The sequence below is a fragment of the Schistocerca cancellata genome, chromosome 3 (assembly GCF_023864275.1).
Source record: "Schistocerca cancellata isolate TAMUIC-IGC-003103 chromosome 3, iqSchCanc2.1, whole genome shotgun sequence".
NCBI lineage: Eukaryota > Metazoa > Arthropoda > Insecta > Orthoptera > Acrididae > Schistocerca > Schistocerca cancellata.
The window spans coordinates 909,660,749-909,680,663 of NC_064628.1; the positions used below are offsets into that span (position 1 = coordinate 909,660,749).

Consider the following 19,915-nt stretch of genomic DNA (forward strand, 5'->3'; position numbering starts at 1 on the left):
TCGGAGACTTAAGCTAAGACTTGAAATTACAAAATTCATTGATTTTTCTCGCTATTTCTGTTTTCTACCTTATTTTTACCCGATCTATCTAATCTTCCTTGAACCTGGCGTCTTGGACGAGGAATATTACGACATGTAAATTCCAGGTGTATAGAGAAAAAGGTGGGCAAATCTGGGTAGTACAGAAGTATATACTTGTTGGCTGTTTCGTTTTTATGGATGGTAAAATGCTCGGCTCTGATTGCTGTTGGTAGAGTACTGAACTATGACTGGATATAAATGTATGCGTTGGTGTGTGGGAATGTTCGTGTGTGCTATTGTGAATTTCTAAGAAAGTGGCGTGGCTCAAGAAGAAGTTAACAAATACACTAATGTTTGCAGAAAGTGAAACACTCAGAAGCAGTGGTCTTCAACACGCCACGGACAGAGGATGTGTACAACAGCGGTACCTTAGTAAGTGATTCAACGGCAGAGAGGTGGCGAGAACGGACGTCCGACAGCGGCCTCTTTTCTGTGACCGGATAGGTCAGCGTTTCACAATGCTTAGTTGGTGCGGATCCGTCATACGAAGTGGAGACGCGTAACCAATCGCCACATGCCTCGCCGACTTCACTACGTGGAATATCGGCGTGTGAGTGCATTGGAACAGGGCAGAATGATTGCTTTGCGGGAGGCAGGTCTGTCGTTCCGTGACACTGCAGCTTCAACAATGAGGCGTATGTGGAACCAATGGAGAGGGCCGTACACAGCACCGACAGAGTACTGGGCGACACAATGTGTCCATAGCGCGAAATGACCGTCATCTTGTCCGCTTGGCCGTAACAGACAGAACAGCTTCGTCCACAGTGCTGGCGCGACGTCCGAGGTCTGCAACACGCGCGGACATATCTGCGTCCACGGTTCGACACCGTCTTCTGCGGGCTGCAATGGTGGCACACATGCCATTGCATCTGCTTCGACTGATGAGAACCCTCCAACGCCACAGACTGAACGCCGACACTGGCGTGCTGATAGCCAAAATGTAGTGTTTCCAGATAAGTCCCACTTCAACTTCTCGTACAGTGATGGCTGCGTAAGCTTCCGACACCATCGTAACGAATGCAGGCAGGCAGGCAGTATTATTGTTGAGCGCTACAACGGAAAAATTCCAAGTGTGGTGGTTTACGGCGTCATTGCCCGTGACAAGTGATCTCGCCTGCTACGTCTTGAGGGCAGTCTGAACAGTTACTGCTTCATCACGGAGGTTTGGCAGCCCGAGGCATTGCTACTCCTGCATGTGGTTCCAAATACCTTATTTCAGTAGGACAACGCGTGACTCTATTTGGCGAGGAATGTGCAAGCTTCCTTCGAAGAACAATGGTTACAACTGCTCCCCTGGCCTGCCTGTCCGCCTGACATGTCGCCTATCTAATATGTCTGGGATGCGGTTGGCCGGCAACTTTTTTGGTCAGATCACCCTGCACCAGTAGTTGATGCCTTGTGGATACGCCTACAAAGAGTATTCCCCAGCATCGTATTCATTCGCTCTCTGATTCCATGCCACGACATCTAGCGGCTGTGATTGCAGCACGTGGTCATGCTACTCCGCACTGAATTTCCATGGTCAGAGCGCGTGTACAGTTCTGTAATGTTAATCGTTTGTGGAGTGTTACCTCCCTAATCGATGGAATAAATTTCATTGAATTTCATTGTTATCACATCTGTCGGTCTTGATATTTCACTTGTTCCAAACGGTAGTGTATGATTGGACAATAAATTGGGAGATGTGAATGTGTGTGCTTAGAAGCTGTCTGACTGGCCTGGTTCCAAGAAAGGTGCATAGGAAACATGGTACGGGAGGTGAGGCATGATGACGTCATCCTGCTGCTACCACTACAGCCCTTCCCCTCACCTCCAACTGCCACAGTCTGGGGAACGGCCGGTGTACGTATTTGGTACCAAGAATATTTAGCTTTCCTACTGAGAAGATCTCTGACACCACAACAAGAGAAAACTGTTCTTGAGAAAGACAATGGAGGTTATCGTCGAAAATACGAGGAGTTTAAACGCGAACATTTTAGGTTAGGCTTTACCGTGACTGTTACTGACATTAAATGAAACCAGTTTACTGTTACCAGTCACCGTTTATTTATCTCCAAGACTCGTTTCAAAGGTTTAAACCTCCATCTTCAGGTGGATTTACAGTATTGGTTAAAAACAGTCTTGGTTGCAATTTTTGTTTTTTTATTTGTCAACTACGCGTTTCGCCTTATTTAGGCATCTTCAGGTTGATCTTAACGCGTTATGCAGGTCTTGGAGTCACTCGCGTCCCTTTAGAAAAGTTTTTACTGAGTTTAACGAAGGCGATGCTGGCCTGATGTATTCGACGATGTCCTTTGGCTACATTGTCTAAAGGATCGTTCTAAGAAATGCCAAATTAAGATCAACCTGAAGATGCCTAAATAAGGCGAAACGCGTAGTTGCAAAATAAAAAAATAATAAAATTACAACCAAGACTGTTTTTAACCAATACTGTTAAGCACTGGTTTGCTGTATGCCACATATGGATTGGAAGGTGGATTTACATTTGTTAGTACGACATTTGTGTTCTGCCCCAAGTTCCTCCAAAAAATCGTAACACAACACACACACAAATGTCATACTAACAAATGTAAATCCACCTGATGATGGAGGTTTAATCCTTTGAAACGCGTCGTGGAGATAAATAAACAGAGACTAGTAACAGTAAACTTGTTGTTTCATTTAATATGATGAGTTATTCTGATTTTACATGGCAAGAATATCGAAATTATGCACAGTTATCGTTACAAATACGGCACACATTCCATTTTATATGCACTTGCGTTTGTCTACATCCTAACCTACACACACACACTCCAGAAGCCATTACTCAGTGAATGGCGTTGGGTACCCTGTACCACTGCTAGTCATCCCCTTTCTTGTTCGACCCGGAAAGGAGCGAAGGGAAAACGACTACCTACACGCATTCGTACGAGCCATGTTTTCCCTTACCTTGTCTTCACGATCCTTACGCGATATATTTGGTGGTGGCAGGGGGACCGCTCTGCCGTCTGTCACAAATGCAGCTCCTGTAAACTTAAGACCACTGTACGGTGTCGTCAGCAGACAGTCGCAGATTGCTGCGAACTATATGTCAGATAGTTGATGTATTATAGAGAGCAAGAGCGGGCATATCATACTTCCCTGAAGCCTTGCTGACGGTACCTTTGTGTGGTGATGAACAGTCGCCGTCCAAGTGAATGTACTGAGTTCTTTAGTAAATAACATTTTTTTTAAAATTGAAAAGCTTTTAATGCCTACACCACAATTTTCCTGTCACGATTAAAGTACGATAACTGTTTTCATTTGTTATCTGCAACGACCTTAAGATCTGTAACACACAGAGGAAACGTAGCCGAAGAAAATTGTACAATCAATTAAAATAAAAAAACACTGTACAAAAGATTAGCAAAATTAATGAGGAGCCAATACTACACTACTGGCCATTAAAATTGCTACACCACGAAGATGACATGCCACAGACGCGAAATTTAACCGACAGAAATAAGATGCTGTGATATGCAAATGATTAGCTTTTCAGAGCATTCACACAAGGTTGGCGCCGTTGGTGATACCTACAACGTGCTGACATGAGAAAAGTTTCCAACCGATTTCTCATACACAAACAGCAGTTGACCGGCGTTGCCTGGTGAAACGTTGTTGTGATGCCTCGTGTAAGGACTCACGTTTCCGACTTTGATGAAGGTCGGATTGTAGCCTATCTCGATTGCGGTTTATCGTATAGCGACATTGGTGCACGTATTGGTCGAGATCCAATGACTGTTAGCAGAATATGGAATCGGTGGGTTCAGGAGGGTAATATGGAACGCCGTGCTGGATCCCAACGGCCTCGTATCACTAGCAGTCAAGATGACAGGCAACTTACCCGCATGGCTGTAACGGATCGAGCAGCCACGTTTCGATCCCTGAATCAGCACATGGGGACGTTTGCAAGACAACAACCATCTGCACTAACAGTTCGACGACGTTTGCAGCAGCATGGACTATCAGCTCGGGGACCATGGCTGCGGTTACCCTTGACGCTGCATCACAGACAGGAGCGCCTGCGATGGTGTACTCAACGACGAACCTGGGTGCACGAATGGCAAAACGTCATTTTCTCGGATGAATCCAGGTTCTGTTTACAGCAGTATGATGATAGCATCCGTGTTTGGCGACATCGCGGTGAACGCACATTGGAAGCGTGTATTCGTCATCGCCATACTGGCGTATCGCCCTGCGTGATGGTATGGGGGGCCATTGGTTAGACGTCTCGGTCACCTCTTGTTCGCATTGACGGCACTTTGAACAGTGGACGTTACATTTCAGATGTGTTACGACCCGTGGCACTACGCTTCAATCGATTCTTGCGAAACCCTACATTTCAGGAGGATAATGCACGACCGTATGTTGCAGGTCCTGTACGGGCCTTTCTGGATACAGAAAATGTTCGACTGCTGCCCTGGCCAGCACATCCTCCAGATCTCTCACCAATTGAAAATGTCTGGTCAATGGTGGCCGAGCAACTGGCTCGTCACAATACGCCAGTCACTACTCTTGATGAACTGTGGTATCGTGTTGAAGCTGCATGGGCAGCTGTACCTGTACACGCCATCCAAGCTCTGTTTGACTCAATGCCCAGGTGAATCAAGGCCGTTATTACGGCCAGAGGTGGTTGTTCTGGGTACTGATTTCTCAGACTCTATGCACCCAAATTGCGTGAAAATGTAATCCCATGTCAGTTCTAGTATAATATATTCGTCCAATGAATACCCGTTTATCATGTGTATTTCTTCTTGGTGTAGCAATTTTAATGGCCAGTAGTGTAAACGTAAAAGTGAACATCCGATAACTGAATTTAACAGTGTGGTACAAACTTGGAGGGTTGCCCAGAAAGTAATGCACCACATTTTTTTCTTCAACATTTGTTTATTGAACATAATGAGAATTACACAAATGAATGAATGGTGTTTTATCTACACCCCCAATTTTTGCACGTACTTTCCATCCCGTTCTATTGCCTTTCTTCAGCGAGAAACAAGAGTGTGTATGCCCTGTCCTGGTGGCGGAGCCAGTGCTTTGGTCGTAGTGCGTAGTGCGAATGACAACCTCAGCTCTCTGCAACATGTCAGCTGCTATAGCCGTGGATGATATCCGCGACCGCTGAAAATCATGCAGCTCCGCCTAACTGCCTTCTGATGACCTCATCCTCCGGGCTCAGCGACTAACTGTACTTCTGTCGACAGCAGATGCTCCATAGACTTAGCACAAGTTTCTTCCTCTGCAGTAAGAAATTCAATGACGCCACTTTGCTTGTAACGTACACCACCTACTGACACCATTTTGTAACTGTCCTGCAGTAACGCGATCTGTCGGAAGTGACTTAAACTTGGCGCGCTCACTCTGGTGACTTCAAATGATACATACGTAACATTCCACATTCGTAACAATTTTTTCGGCTTAGAAACGAAATTGCGGTGCATTACTTTCTGGACAACCCTCGTACGTTAATGCTAATAAGAAAACCCAATGTTATCTTGTGATAGGAAAACTACGATGTAGGCATTAAAAGATTTTTACTTTAAAAAATTGTTCAATAAACCACATTGAGACTGCCGTCTCATCCTTGACAGTTTCAGTCTGTTACTAAAAAAATCTTCGATCCACGCACGTATCTGAAGACCCTTTTCGCTACCCTCAGATTTTCTTTTACACTTTTGTTGAGGTATGCTCCGTGCAATGTAGTCACGATGTTAATCTACGTAACAAACCGAACTAATTACTGACATCAGAAAATAGCCGTGCAAGTGGATACTAAAGTCTCGAACACCCGTTGCATGCTTTCAGTGTGTTTACCAAGTATTTCTTGCTGTGCAAACGATAACTACCGTATCTGGATCTTACTGGGTGGAGTCTAGGTAAAAACAGGTAGATGCATTGATTTGTGCGACTTTTTGCAAGAATATGATAGTCTGTACTAAAACACGCTTCACCACATTAAATTTTATTGCGCCTGCAGACAGCCTAAGTGATTGCAGCGCGCCAAGTACAGTGCTGCTGACCTCTTGGGCTATGACGTGGCTGCGAGTCTCCTTTATTGGCGCAACTGCCAATTGTTCCTTAAGAGGTGCGCTAATGATCATCATCAGTTGCCATTAAGCCCGACAATTACAAGGGGCTGCTTTCGCGACCGGCTGTAGATCCTGCGATATGACTGCCCTCGTGAATGAAGCGCGCCACGTGCAATAACTCCCTAAGAGACGGGAGACGAAAGCACTCAGCCAGGTACGAAGGAGATCGAGATAAATGAATGAATACATCCTTTGGGAGAGGATAAACTAATTAACATCCAACACATTACTTCTTATCTCTAATGCAGTGCAAGACGGATGCGAATTTCACAACACGGTCATAAAGTTCGGCGCCACGGGGTGGTGGGAGAAGAAAAAGGGGCTTCAATGAGTCAGAGTTTGTTGTTAGTGTTGTGGTAGGAGCCTTTCAGCAGCTAGTTCACAAAAGAGGATTCACTGGGTCGATACTGACCTGCGGAAGAGATAGTGTTTTCTGAACTGTTCTGATTCAACGGTATGAAATGTTGGTAGTAGTTGTGGGCTAGAATGTACGAAAGTATTGCCCGAGCAAGGTGATGGTCTAACAAAACAATAAACGAGCCTGTCTGAGATTACACTGCAGCTAAGATTACCCTTCACTAGTGTGACGAAATCTAAACTGTAGAAGGTCACTTCTTTCACGCGACAAAAGCCGAACCTTCCCTCTCTTTCTGTCTGCATAATTAGACGTTTATCTCGAAAGGACCGTTGCCAACAGTAAACTACCTCTGCATCACGCTGTTTCTCTACCTTTGTGAATATGCCTTTTAATGTGTTGGCAGAAGAGCCAACACCGTATAGCTAGAGGAGGCCGAAATGCACGCGTTAAAGCTCACGCAGGCTGGCGTGAGGTCTGGAAAATGACAAGGAATTATAGTAGCCAAAAATAGTACATAGCTTCTGGAATACTTAACTTTAATCCATAATTGGTGTACATCGCTCTTTACGGTACAGGTTTTACAATCTCAATATTAACTGGTAATGGCGCCTTGCTAGGTCGTAGCAAATGACGTAGCTGAAGGCTATGCTAACTAAAGTCTCGGCAAATGAGAGCGTATTTGTCAGTGTAGCTTCGCTAGCAAAGTCGGCTGTACAACTGGGACGAGTGCTCGGACGTTCACTAGACCTGCCGTGTGGCGGCGCTCGGTCTGCAATCACTGACAGTGGCGACACGCGGGTCCGTCGTATACTAGCGGACCGCGGCCGATTTAAAGGCTACCACCTAGCAAGTGTGGTGTCTGGCGGTGACACAACACCTTTCTTTGGTGTCATCTACTCTTTCGGAGTGGACAGTGCTGCCATGTAATCTACATGTACCTCTACACTCCGTGAATCACTATCATATGTGTGTCACATCTTTTTACTGCACCATATTTCATGAAGTTTTCTCAGACCATGTAAAGAATGACTGCTTGTACATCTCTCTACTAGCTGCATGATCTCGACGGAATACGTACGTCGCCGGCTCAAGAGTATTCATGGGTACCACCCTGAAAGCTGATTCTTGTGACTTTCTGACAAAGGATGTACACAAGCTAGAACGCCTAAAAAGGAACAAAAATGATTTTAAAATTGGACATACATCCATTCTCTGCCACCTCTTAAGATTATTTACCCATAAAAATCTAGAATTGGGTACAATCAACGTTTAGTGGTCAAGGAACCAAAAGAAGCTGGTGGGGGGGGGGGGGGGGGGCAAAATTATGGAAACACTATTAGCGATCACGCACTCCTGTCTTCAACGTAGACTGCAGAGGATCAATAATACTGATATTTGGTGACTGTAATGGTCAGGGGCTCACGCAACCAGTCCTGGATGATGCAAGCTATCGTCTCGGAACACAGACTCACCATCGGGGAACAAACATTCTACTGTGGGATGGACCTGATCGGCCAAAATGGTCACATAATCCTTGGTAGTAATGCGAATTTTCGGAAGAATCATGGGGTCCAAATACCACGGTATGCCTGCCCAAACCATCACTGAACCACCGTCGTGTTTCACTCTTGGGACTAAATCCAGCCAGAAGTTGGAAATGGTGTGCATCAAGACACATCGGACGAAATTACTTTCTTCCACTGCAATATATTCCAGGGTTTAGCACTTCGGCACCATGTTTTACTATTACTTAGGGGCAACTGTATCACTGATAACAGGTGGCGATCACTCAACACACACTTTCGTTCGCGTTGGGACTTAGCGTATGATGTTTTCCCGCTTTCGCTGTATGCGGTATAAATCTTCGGTACAGTGCCCCTTGAAACACCAAACACGTCGGTTACCTTGATTACGGAAGCAATTATCATTCGAGCACCAAGGATCTGTCCAGGTTCGGAGATGCTTACCTCCGACATAATGCACTCACAACTACACAGAACCACGTTCTGACCAAGGCTGACACCTGCGACATACGAGGCCATTCCTCAGGTGCCATTCGTACATCCTACAGCCTTGGCTAGCATCACCAATTATTAGTATTATATGTGTGGTATCTGTTCTTTCAGGCACCACACATGTAATACTAATATAAATTGAAGCGCCAAAGAAACTCGTGCAGGCATGAGTATTCAAATACAGAGATATGTAAACAGGCGGAATACGGCGGTGCTGTCGGCAACGTGTATATAACAGACACGTGTCTGGCGCAATAGTTACATCGGCAACTGCTGCTACAATGGCATGTTATCAAAATTTAAGTGAGTTTGAACGTGGTGTTATAGTCGGCGTACGAGCAATGGGACACAGCATCTCCGAGGTACGATGATGTGGGCGTTTTCCAGTACAACCATTTCACGAGTGTACCGTGAATACCAGGAATCCGGCAAAACATCAGCTCTCCGACATCGCTGCGCTGCGGCCGGAAAAAGATACTGCAAGAACGGGACCACCGACGACTGAAGAGAATCGTTCAGTGTGACAGAAGTGCAGCCCTTCCCCAAATTGCTGCTGATTTCAATGCTGGGCCATCAACAAGTGTCAGCGTGCGAACCATTCAACGAAACATCTTAGATATGGGTTTTCAGAGCCGTAGGCCCACTCGTGTACCCTTGATAAGCTTAACCCGTCGACTAGGCCGTCGACTACATTTGACTGTTGATGACTGGAAACATGTTGGCTGGTTTTACGAGCCTCGTTTCAAATTGTATCGAACGCATAGACATGTGTGGGTATGGAAACAACCTCATGAATCCATGGACCCCGCATGTCAGCAGGGGACTGTTCAAGCTGGTGGAGGCCCGGTAATGGTGTGGGGTGTGTGCAGTTGGAGTAATATGGGACCTCTGATACGTCTAGATACGATCTGACAGGTGACACGTACGTAACCATCTTGTCTGATCAGCTGCATCCATTCATGTCCATTGTGCATTCCGACGGACTTTTGTAATTCCAGCAGGACAATGCGACAACCCACACGTCCAGATTTGCTACAGAGTGCCTACAGCAACAAAATTCTGCGTTTAAACATTTCCACTGGCCACCAAACGCTCCAGACATGAACATTATTGTGCATATCTGGGATGCCTTGCAACGTGCTGTCCACAAGAGATTTTCACCCGCTTGTACTTTTACGGTTTTGTGGTCAGCCCTGCAGAATTCATGTTGTCCATTCCCAACAACACTACTTCTGACGTTAGTGGAGTCCATGCCACGTCATGTTGCGGCACTCGTGCGTGCTTGCGGGAGCTCCACACGATGTTAGGTAGGTGTATCAGTTTCCTTGGCTCTTCAGTGTATAAGTCTTCACGTCATTTCATGATATAATCAGTGTGGATGTACCCTAGTCTCGCGGTTATAGGCGCTCAGTCCGGAACCGCGCGACTGCTACGGTCGCAGGTTCGAATCCTGCCTCGGGTATGGATGTGTGTGATGTCCTTAGGTTAGTTAGTGTTAAGTAGTTCTAAGTTCTAGGGGACTGATGACCACAAATGTTAAGTCCCACAGTGCTCAGAGCCATTTGTACCATTTTTGATGTACCCTAAGTCTGACATCTTGTAGGAATCATAAGATATGCTGCGAGCTATGAGGACGGTACACCGGAGGAATTACGGAAGTAGTGTACGACAAATTGGGAATTTGGGGCGTCTGCGGGGTCTGCTCGGATCCGAAGTGGTTAAGGCGACTGCGGTAAACCTGAGTTCGAGCCCGGGTCTAGCACAATTTTTTGTCACCGTAGAAGAATTTCAACGCTCTCATGAGACTGAGTACCTATTTCTCTTTCGTCAATTGCATTTATGTTCAAGCAAGCATTTCTCGTATTGTGTAAAACCGTATATGTTCGATATATGTTAATAAGTATAGCACCTATAGAGTCATATCCCGCAAAATTGGTCTTATAGCCTCGCCGTACGTTCTTCACGCATTTTTAATCAAAGTTCAAATATTGATTATCAATCAAGTGAACAGTTCGTGGCAAAGGTCTGCATAAGTTCACGGCTGTGGCTTTTAGTATTGGACTATTTCAGTGTTTATACACCAAAAAATCATGCAGCTTGTCCACGTGTTACCCTTGTCAAATGTACGGATTGTTTCATTCCATTATGTTTAAATCAGTTTACGGAAACACCACATTCGCACTGGACTGACGAACGAGGCGAAAATGTATCGTGAAAGCTAACTCTGAACTACTGCTTCAGCTTAAAATAGCAATACTTGCTTATGGCCATTTTTCCATCAGATCCATTTAATTACGCATCTTACAATATTTCCATCAGTTCTACTGCATGCAGTGTTGTGTAGCTCTAAGTGTTGCTAGCTGGTGTGCCACGGGAGCCCGTTAAAACTCGATCACCTGCTATTATTTCTCATTTAGTAGGTATCAGATCTGGAAGACTCTTATAATTTATTATATTTGTATATTCTCGTGTATTCTAAGTCTGTATAATAGCTGCACTCTCCAGCCAGGAGCTCTGTTGTGTTCCAACTGTACACTGGCGTTTGTAATAAACGCGCTTTCAGTGCCAAGTGTTGTACTTCATCGACGACCCTGCTTCCATATTCGGACTCAATTCTGGTTACGACGTGACAATATAAGGCGGTGACACTGAATTGCAGCAAACTGTTTCGGATGCCTTTTTCGTTCTATAGTTGATTGAGGTTCGAATGGTTCAAATGGCTCTGAGCACTATGGGACTTAACATCTGAGGTCATCAGTCCCCTAGAACTTAGAACTACTTGAACCTAACTAACCTAAGGACATCACACACATCCATGCCTGAAGCAGGATTCGAACCTGCGACCGTAGCAGTCGCGCGGTTCCGGACTGTAGCGCCTAGTACCGCGAGACCACCACGGCCGGCAGTTGATTAAGGAAGGAGGAAACGAGAACGGTGCGGATTACATGAGTAATGTTTACTAATCCTAGGGACTGTACTAGGACGGTTGATAACTTTAAAAATATTGGGAATCCGATAAATCGATATATAAAAGAAAATATCATTATTGGTCCTCGATATATCAAGAAAAAGTATCGACATACCGCCCGAAAAAATATCAGTTGCACTTTGTCAATATACTGCCGATCTTATAGCTGTATATTTAAGTGTTGTTGTTGTTGAGGTCTTCAGTCCAGAAACTGGTTTGATGCAGCTCTCCAAGCTACTATTTCCTGTGCAAGCTTCTTCATCTCGCAGTACCTACTGCAACCTACATCCTTCTAAATCTGCCTAGTATATTCATCTCTTGGTCTCCCTCTACGATTTTTACACTCCACGCTGCCCTCCAGTACAAAATTGGTGATCCCTTGATGCCTCAGAACATGTCCTACCAACCGATCCCTTCATTGATTTATTATTAGATATTCTGTACATCAACAAGCTAGCAGCCTGCTTATTCCCCTAAGAGCGAGAACTGAAAGAAAAACGATGCATGCTTCGCGTCTTGGCGATAACAACTTTGCTAAAAATGGTAACTGCATGTAAGTGGCACAATAAAAGGTGTCCGTGTGTCCGTCGCTCTGTTTCGTCACATATCGGATTTGTCCGGAACACGTCATGTCGACTTCCCTGACTTTTCATTTCTGCAAACGCCTGTAACCTAGCAGTTGTAGTGTCAAAATTGTGTGGTGAAGTTAAACGTTGCTGTTTCTGGTGATAGCGCCGAGCGCCGAGCGCCGATTATGTCAGCGTTTCTCCTCACACATCTCGGCCCACCGAGCGAGGTTGCACAGTGGCTAGCACACTGGACTCATTTTCCGGAGGACGACGGTTCAAACCAGCGTCCGGCCGTCCTGATCTAGTTCTCCGTGATTTACCTAAATCGCTTCAGGCAAATGCCGGGATGATTGCTTTTGAAAGGCACGGCCGACTTGACCTACTTCTTTCCCTGTCCTTCCCTAATTCGATGGGACCGATTACGTTGGTGATTGGTCCCCTGCCCCAAATCAAGGAACCACCGAACCGTCTCCGACCACGACAAAGACCAATCTTATCATTTAGATTTTTGTTCATCATTTCAGCAACTGTTTTTGAAGAATGCCAGGGTGAAGAAACAGCACACTAGTTGCGTAAAAATTGGATTTTAACGCAACTGGTCTGCTGTTTCTTCACATCGGAAATCTTGTAATTCCATAATTCCATTTACACAGCCACACCGCAGTGCAATCGGACTTCTTCTTTGTGTCACCTATATTTGCTTCACGCAAAGAGAAAGGCTGGACGAAATGAAAGCTCTAAAAGTAGTAAGACTCCACCGCACACAGTGAAAGCAAAATTATTTTCTACTACAGTTTCAAAAGAACAGTTTCAAATATTTACAGAAAACTACCAAAAATATAATATAAAGTAAAAATATCGCACTCGATATTTCCATTTCGATGTCGATATGTCGGCTAAAAGAATATCGATGTTTTTGGAAGACGTGCCGGTTCAAAATGGTTCAAACGGCTCTGAGCACTATGAGACTTAACATCTGAGGTCATCAGTCCCCTAGAACTTAGAACTACTTGAACCTAACTAACGTAAGGACATCACACACATCCATGCAAGAGGCAGGATTCGAATCTGCGACCGTAGCGGTCGCGTGGTTACAGAGTGAAGCGCCTAGAACCGCTCGGCCACAACGGCCGGCTGAAGACGTGACGGATTTAGATATATAGATACACTGTCAAGAATCCTACACTGTACATTTCTGGACTCTTTCTAGCCTCGTTTCTTTTCAACTTGGTGCTAGAACAGCCTGTTTTCCAGGCGACTTTTCTGAGTGTGGTGAGGCACAGTGCCAAGTGTTTGGGGCAGGACGGACAGATCGCTACGAAAAAAAGCTTTGTAGATAACCATCGGTCCCTATCGCAAAGAAACATGGGATGCAAAATAATGCTCCTAGCCTCATGTACAGCTGTCTAATTTCAGAGGACCTCTGATGCGCAACCATTGCTAGTTGTGAAAACGTGCCGTTCATGAGTTGGTCAGTGACCTTAAGGAGACAGGGATGAAGCGACTGTTCTTTTGATAGTGGGAAAGTGATTTATGATGTGATTGAATTGGTATTGTGACTCATTGTCCTGGCGGGATTCTGTATGCTGGAGGGCTGTTGGGCTGTGTTTACACACTTGTCGCTATTCGGAGACTGGCAATGCTTGACGGGAAAATATTGCTCGGCGTATGATTCAAATGGCTCTAAGCACTGTCGGACTTAACGTCTGAGGTCATCAGTCCCGTACACTTAGAACTACTTAAACCTAACTAACCTAAGGACATCACATACATCCATGCCCGAGGCAGGATTCGAACCTGCGCCCGTAGCAGCAGCGCGGTTCTGTGCTGAAGCGCCTACAATCACTCGGTCAAAGCGGCCGGACGCTGGGCGTGTGAAGACGCTAGAAAAGCAGGAGGCAGTCGTTAGATTTCGGAGTGGGAAAATATTGCTGGGCGTATGAGGACGCTAGAAAATATAGGACAGTGGTTGGAATTCGCGATAGACGGAGCTCATAGTGCGTCGTCGGGACGGTGAAGTTATGCTCCGGAGAGCTGATGTTAGCGGGCAACTGGGGTTCAGGGTTGCAGCGCAGCAATGCGCCCACGTCCTCTGCAAGAGAGCAATCTGCACGTCAGTTGTGTCCATCACAGCCGTCCGAGAATAATTACAGCAACTATAAGTTGCAGCACCGGCGTTATAGGGCTTTCTTGTTCTGCACTTGCAGTAACCAGTCAGAGATTCACAGTTGCTGTATTGAGTGCACGAGCCTCTTGATCAACTAGCAGTTGTCCAACCATAACGAAATTTCAAACCAAATTACTGTTTGACATTCCGCGTTAGAAGGGCTTAGTTATCTCGTCGGGGAATGTTATTCTCCAACCACTGAAAATCCAGTTGTTAAAGGTACAAGGTGACAATTATTGAACTACACGGAAAAAAGGTGAATTACTTACAAACTACGGCATGCATACAATTTATTCAGCATGTAATCGTCACTGCAGATATTCGGATTTAGGTTATGACATGTTCGATATGCCTGCCGTCACTGGCGATGATGTAGCGAAGTTCTGCACGACCCGCTGAAATGTCGGAACATCGGTCGATGACCGTTTGAATGGCTTTTTTCAGCGTAGCAATGGTTTTTGGGTTATTGGTGTGCACCTTGTCTTTAATATAGCCCCAAAAAAGGAGTCGCATGTGTTCAGATCCGGAGAATATGGCGACCAATCGAGGCTAATGACGGTCACCTCTGGGTACCACACAGCCAGAATGCGTTCCCCAAAGTGCTCCTCCATGACATCAAACACTCTACTGCTTCGATGGAGTCGAGCTCCGTCTTGCACGAACCTGATCTTGTCGAAATGAGGGTCATTTTGGATAATTGACATGAAATTATCTTCCGAAACCTTCACGAACAGTCTGGTAGTCACCGTGCCATCTAGGAATATCGCACCGGTTACTCCGTAACTGGACATTTGCACACGACACAGTCACCCGAGGAGGATGAATACACTTCTTGATCACGAAATGTGGATTCTCAAACCTCCAAATGCGCCACTTCTGCTTATTGACGAACCCGTTCAAATGAAGGTGGGCAACGTCACTAAACCGAACCATACAAGGCATACTAATACCCAGAATGCTCCGCGGCCAACCGTGCAGATTGAACGTCCGAATGCAAACCGTTCAGAAGCTATGACGATTTTATTTCACATAGTTCAATAACTGTCACCTTGCACGTGCACTGACTTTTCCAATAATTCAGCAATCTTGAGCAGACCTCTCTTTTCTTCTACTGTGTTCAAAGGAATAAATTATTGTGTTTACCGAAAGATTGATTCTTTTACGCTGCTTCAATTGATATTAAAATAAAGTTCTGTGTAAATCTCCTCTTTAGGACCTATAGTGTAGGGCCTTAGAAATCACGTTGTCCATTATAATCGGCTATTTAAAGTAGTTAACTTAGATCTTAAAGACGTGCCCAGCGCACATTTAGTTTTCTGTGAGCGAATTGCTTTTTGTGCACAGAGGGTTTTGCAACATCAATTAACCATTGCAATAAAGTGCAATGCAACACAGTCTATCAAGTATGACCTGAAATGATTCGTTGCAAGAAAGGCTGTATAGCCAAGGAAGTGAATTATAAAGTATAACTTTGAGAACCCTTAGTGTAATTGGAATCTTCCTTGCAGGAACACCCTGTGCCACTGAAATTAAAATCTTCTGGGCTGTTAGGCCGCGTCATGTTTCTGCAGTTACTGTTACTGCAGTAGTGGATACCAAAAGATCCTGAGGAAGATCGCAGCAGAGGGGTCGAAACGTCGAACATTTTGGAAGAAACATGATGCCGCCTAATAACCCAGAAGATTTTAATTTCAGTGACAATGGCCACGAAAGCCTGCAGACTTACATAAAAGCCTGTGCCACGTATGTGCGGTTGCAGTGCATATAGATTGCAGCTACGACGCGGATTGCACAGAGAGAATAATTTCACTGAATAGAGAAAGGGGCTATGAAATGTATATCTGCTGCTTGTTGTCACCGGCTTACCATTTCTACTGAGAATCATGCTTTCAGACTTACTGTTTTATGCCACCTCCCCCTCACCGCACCGAAAATGGGTGGTGTCCTAGCAAACCATCTGGAAGAATGTGATTGTAGCGTGTAGCAGAATAAACCGGTATTTAGAAAAGGATCGTTCCGCATTCTCCTTTAAAATACCTTAGAGACGCTCAGCCGTTACCTGTCCAGAAAAGAGACACACTCATGGTCTGTCGATCTATTCATCTTCCCGTCTGCATCCTATACAGGCTGTGATATACATAGTCAACCACAAAGAAGAAAACCAGCAGAAGACATCACTGATTTCGATTAATAGCCATACACTGCCCCCCTCCTTCCACCCAAATGCCACGCCAGCAGCTACAGTTAAAAACAATGCACGAAGTTGAAACGTCCCCTTAGAACAATTATACAAGACTATGCTTAACCTGACACACAATGTTTTTAGCGCAACGCAATCTGACTATCAAAGATCCCTGCAAAAGAATGGCCCTGAGTAACATTAAACTATACCTTTCAGAAATCACTTACCTCACAAAAATCTTCGTTACTCGAACTACTGCAATACAGCGAGCGCCACTACTGCCAGCTACATAAAAGATTCAAACTACGGAAGGCACTAACTACTGATAGAGATAGTTAGCAAATGAAAGATATTAATAGAGAACAAACAATGTATTTACCTTAATATCATCACAAGTCATAATATATGTAATTTCAAAACTCCGCCATCTCTCTCCTCACATCCACCACTGGTGGCGGCTCACCTCTAACTGCGCAACGCTATGCGCTGTTCACATCCAGCTGCCGCTGCCTAACACTACAATGGCAGACAACAATGCAAACTAACCACATACTGCACACAGCACAGCCAGTGATTTTCATATAGAGCGCTACGTAACGTTGCCAATAAGAAAATATAAACAGCCTACTTACATAAAGAAAACATAAACAGCCTACTTACAAAGTGTTCTAGATTAATCTAGTTTAAGGCTGCTTATTTTACGTAACATTTCTCTATGTATGTATGTATGTATGTATGTATAAACGCCTGAAGATGAACAAAACATGTTCGAAACGCGTTGCATTATGTTAGATTAAGAATAAAATAAAAAGTGACTGCTAGCAGAAACTTGAAATAAATAATTATCCCACACAGTGACGGTTCACAAACACAGCCATTATGGCTCTTTGTGAATGGAACTCAGGATCGTATGACATGCATACACATTTAGTTTACCTCTCCTACACACACACACACACACACACACACACACAGAGAGAGAGAGAGAGAGAGAGAGAGAGAGAGACTGGGTGGGGTTTGTGAGGGATCGGTGACGTGTCTCAACGTACTAGTGTATCTCTCTGCAGCCCACACTGAAGACTAGTTTCTAATGACATTAGACAGTCTCCATTGTGCATTTGCGTACAATGTTGACGAAAGATATCAGACTTAAACACTCAATAAATGCCCACCTAATCCGGCTGTAGACGGTTGTTAACGTGTAAAATGGTCTCCGAAAGACGTCACGTCTCACTTTAGGTCCGCGGCGCCCAGCTATCGGAATATATTCTGTTAGGCCATTCGGCGGCGCACGGGCCAGCAGCTAATCAGCCGTGAACGCGCGGCCGCCACCTGCGCAGGTGTGGTCGCGAGGCGCGCTGCCGGCCGCTGCGACGCCCCGCGGGGGCGGCGGGCGCCCCTGGGGGCGGCGACTGGCCGCCCCCGGCCGTGGGCGGGAGCTCGGGGGCCGGCGGCCGCCCCTGCGCCCCAGGCCGCGGGCGCGGCGCGCAGGTGACGCCCGACCGGCGCCGCATCGCCTCATTACGCATGCGCCCGCAGCGCCGCTCATTGGCGGTGATGGGTGGACCGGGCCGGGATCAGGTTGCTCGCGCCTCGTTTGGCGTTACCGGAGCGCCTGTACCCGCGCGTAAGTGGCCCGAACCGGCCCCCGTAAAGCGCAGCTAATCTGGTTATCTCCGCCGCCGCAGCTGTCTGTCACTGGAACCAACACCTTCCTACGATTGCCTTTAACACCGAGGGTGGGACGAATTGTGTCCCGCTCCAGTCAGCAGACCTTTCCCGTATCTCGTGTGACTTTTCTTTTAGGAGTTTCCTGACCGATTAAACTACTCGGCAGTGAAGCCACTTTATGTAAAGGGAGACACGGATAATGTTGACAATTATAGACCTATATACAGGGTGTTTCAAAAATGACCGGTATATTTGAAACGGCAATAAAAACTAAACGAGCAGCGATAGAAATACACCGTTTGTTGCAATATGCTTGGGACAACAGTACATTTTCAGGCGGACAAACTTTCGAAATTACAGTAGTTACAATTTTCAACAACAGATGGCGCTGCAAGTGATGTGAAAGATATAGAAGACAACGCAGTCTGTGGGTGCGCCATTTTGTACGTCGTCTTTCTGCTGTAAGCGTGTGCTGTTCACAACGTGCAAGTGTGCTGTGGACAACATGGTTTATTCCTTAGAACAGAGGATTTTTCTGGTGTTGGAATTCCACCCGAAACCTTTGACAACGTGTCTGGCGGAATGGCTTCACATGCAGATGAGATGTACTGCTTCAGCTGTTCAATTGTTTCTGGATTCTGGCGGTACACCTGGTCTTTCAAGTGTCCCCACAGAAAGAAGTCAAAGGGGTTCATGTCTGGCGAATAGGGAGGCCAATCCACGCCGCCTCCTGTATGTTTCGGATAGCCCAAAGCAATCACACGATCACCGAAATATTCATTCAGGAAATTAAAGATGTCGGCCGTGCGATGTGGCCGGGCACCATCTTGCATAAACCACGAGGTGTTCGCAGTGTCGTGGTTGCAACAACACTGTGTTCTAGGCGGTGGAATTCCAACACCAGAAAAATCCTCTGTTCTAAGGAATAAACCATGTTGTCCACAGCACACTTGCACGTTGTGAACAGCACACGCTTACAGCAGAAAGACGACGTACAAAATGGCGCACCCACAGACTGCGTTGTCTTCTATATCTTTCACATCACTTGCAGCGCCATCTGTTGTTGAAAATTGTAACTACTGTAATTTCGAAAGTTTGTCCGCCTGAAAATGTACTGTTGTCCCAAGCATATTGCAACAAACGGTGCATTTCTATCGCTGCTCGTTTAGTTTTTATTGCCGTTTCAAATATACCGGTCATTTTTGAAACACCCTGTATATGAAGATAGTAACTGTTCTCGAAAGAACAGATACTGTAGATGACCGTGCAGCTTTTCCCTGGAATAAATGACTAACTGAAACCCTCAGCTGCCGACAGGTGTTGTTGATATACCTCGATATGGACAGCTGAATGGGCAAATGTCTATAAGGTACATTACATATGTAGAATTGTGGACAGTTGGGAATGTGAGTCTCACGGGAAGCGTGCAAGGGATATGTCCCTGCAGTCGCGCTATTCGTCTGTGTCCTCGGTGGCTCAGATGGATAGAGCGTCTGCCATGTAAGCAGGAGATCCAGGGTTCGAGTCCCGGTCGGGGCACACATTCTTCGCTGTCCACATCGAGGTATATCAACAACACCTGTCGGCAGCTGAGGGTTTCAATTATAGACCTATTTCTATGCCATCGGTGTTTGCTAAAGTTATCGAGAGGGTTGTATATACAAGGTTACTGGAGCATTTAAATTCACATAATTTGCTGTCAAATGTACAGTTTGGTTTTAGAAATGGTTTAACAACTGAAAATGCTATATTCTCCTTTCTCTGTGAGGTTTTGGACGGATTAAATAAAAGGTT

General features: G+C 45.5%; 1 non-coding gene across 1 annotated transcript; it reads left to right on the plus strand.

Moving 5' to 3' along the window:
- Positions 1-19,586: 19,586 nt before the first annotated feature.
- On the plus strand, positions 19,587-19,660 carry Trnat-ugu (transfer RNA threonine (anticodon UGU)). The gene has a single exon. It is a non-coding gene; the product is annotated as a tRNA-Thr (tRNA).
- Positions 19,661-19,915: the final 255 nt, after the last annotated feature.